Source organism: Lasioglossum baleicum, unplaced genomic scaffold (genome assembly GCF_051020765.1).
Source record: "Lasioglossum baleicum unplaced genomic scaffold, iyLasBale1 scaffold0046, whole genome shotgun sequence".
NCBI classification, from domain to species: Eukaryota; Metazoa; Arthropoda; class Insecta; order Hymenoptera; family Halictidae; genus Lasioglossum; species Lasioglossum baleicum.
This window is the reverse complement of record NW_027469106.1, coordinates 490094-493007: the sequence shown is the minus strand read 5'-3', so window position 1 is coordinate 493007 and position 2914 is coordinate 490094.

The following is a 2914-nucleotide window of genomic DNA, read 5'->3' as shown; positions in this document are numbered from 1 at the left end:
TCCCGGGGACTGCACGTGCATTTCTGCTGACGCTGCAGTCTCGTGGCTGTCCTATTGCCCTCTACGAGCGTGGGACTGCTGATGCAGCAGTCCTTGGACTTCTCGACGTTTCTAGAAGCTTCTAGATGCTTCCAGAGTGATGCAATACTTTATTGCATTATGTGTCGTGGTGATGGGTTGAAACTGAGGTAAGGTGTTGATCAAGGTGAAGTTATGGTGATGGGTAGAGACGGAGATAAGGATTAGAATAATAGAATAATGAGATCTTAATACTATGCTCTTATGTCTAGGGGACGGTGTATGGATCTTATGCAGATCAGACCTTGTATACATAGTGTGTGTACAAGGCCAACGTCGTACATCGGACGACGTAACACTCGATCGAATCCCGAGGAGGCATTGAAATAACCTCCGTCACCGGAGCTCTGCAAGGTCTGACCGCGGGTGCACGAGGATTTGAGGATGACACTCGAACGTTCCTTGCCGAATGTTCCTCACGCTTGGCGGCTGGAGTTTTAACGAGATCGTTGGTCATAGACGAAGGCATTGAAATAACCTCTGCTGCCAATTCATCGCGAGGCTCAGCCGTGGGCGCGCAAGGGTTCGAGAAGGGAACCCGAATGTTTCCTATCGTTATGTATTCATTCGCAAAGGAGATCTCGGCTCCTGTTCTGAAGAAGGGAGAACCGAGGATTCCGTCGATGTTAATTGGGAAGTTTTCTTCCAAGACATGAAATTCGATAGGGTTTTGACCCTGTAAGTGTGTCACGTCCGTCACTGTGTTTTTGTTACAGGTACCAAGAGAGAGAAAAGAGAACAGTGACAGACGGACGGTTGAGATATGAAGATTAAAATGAGGAGTGGTCTTTCGTGCCGAGACAGCCGCGGGCTGTCATATGCACTAGGACAACCGATATTGCTATGGATGCAGTCAAGAAGAGAACGTCCGACGCGGTTACAAGAAGTGTCCCGACAAGAATCACGCGCGAGATGATGCAACGAAAACGGTGAGTTTACAGGATTCAGCAATTATACAAGACATTATACGACTCACCGCAATGCTGTATTAACGCCTAATAATATTGTTGCAGCAGGAACTGGCGGTACTGACAGTAGGTGTCGTACATCGGATCTTCTATACAGATGTCCTCGAGGTGGGGAAGATCTGGCAAAGTTGCTGCTGCTCGGTTCGGGACGACGTTAGTGGCCTTGGATGCTGGCCGCAAGACGACACGTTGATGAGCTGGCAGAGGAACGTCACGGATGATTCGGCAACGGACCCTGGGAACGATGATCGTGTCTCGGCTGTCGTCGTCGTCGGCTATGTCGATCACCTCTGGACAATCGACCGGATGTAGAACTGGCGTCGGAGCTCGCGAGAGGTCCGCGTGGTTGACCTCTTTAGGAGGGTTGCAAGGGCAACCGTATACAGAAACGTAATCGGACGCGTCACACGGAATGTGCTCGGTGGTTCCCAGAAGTTCTGTCCACTCGGTAGTGGCAATGATTTGATCGAGCACCGCTTTATTTCTCAACGCGCGTCTCAATTTAGCAAGTTGATACTTGCGTCCCGCTCGACGTGGGCGTCGCATGGGTAAGGAATAGTAATGATGGAATATTAATAATATAATGAAAATGAACTTCCACTTGTTATTAACCTTTTTGGTAGTTAACTCGCTTCACGTCTATAGTGGCGGCTCAGCGTTTCCACTGCGCACTTTAGACCAATTCTAGACGTGGCACGAGAACTTCTCTATGACTCGCTTCAAATTCCTTATTGGCGGCTCAGCGTTTCCACTGCGCACTTTAGACCAAGTCCGGATATGTCACGAGTTTAATATATTCGATGCAAGAACTGAATTGGAAGATGGTGTTGAACTAACACAAGAATAACAAGATCGAAGCACTGGTATAACAACGATATATTAAATAAGAACTGGTAAGTACACTGGTATACAATATGTAAGTAGTATTATAATAGGAGTAGTAATTGGATTAATGAATAATGGATATTGTAATATGTTATAGGATTAATGTATGAGAATTAGGACTTGAGTTGAGTTGAGTTAGAGTTGGAATTGGAATTGGAATTAGGAGTGAAGGATCGACACACTTCACTTTCGCGGAGCTAGACTGAACACGTCTGCTCTTGAAGTCGGAAGAAGCCGGACTGGCGGCTGAGGCCAGGTAGGCACGTCTGTGCGAGTCGCTGGCTGAAGGCGGACTGATGCAAGCGTCCGCTCTGCCTTGCCTCCTTCGTTCGGAGTGGGGATAGCTGACGCTGCAGTCTCTTTGTTCTTCAGTCGTCGGAGTGGGAGAACCGCTGACGCAGCAGCGTCTTCGCTCCCGGGGACTGCACGTGCATTTCTGCTGACGCTGCAGTCTCGTGGCTGTCCTATTGCCCTCTACGAGCGTGGGACTGCTGATGCAGCAGTCTTTGGACTTCTCGACGTTTCTAGAAGCTTCTAGATGCTTCCAGAGTGATGCAATACTTTATTGCATTATGTGTCGTGGTGATGGGTTGAAACTGAGGTAAGGTGTTGATCGAGGTGAAGTTATGGTGATGGGTAGAGACGGAGATAAGGATTAGAACAATAGAATATATGAGATCTTAATATTATGTTCTTATGTCTAGGGGACGGTGTATGGATCTTATGTAGATCAGACCTTGTATACATAGTGTGTGTACAAGGCCAACGTCGTACATCGGACGACGTAACAAGTGTATTTTAATTTGACCGAGAGTTGGAATGGATCCCTCGGTTATTCCTTGGACTTCTATAGTGTTCGTATGATCTATAGGTAGATTTGGTTCTAGACTTGACGCACGAATTAAATTGATCTCCGAACCCGTGTCCAACAAAAATTCACACTTCTTTTGTAATTGAGGGGCGGAGATTTTTACGCGCGGAAT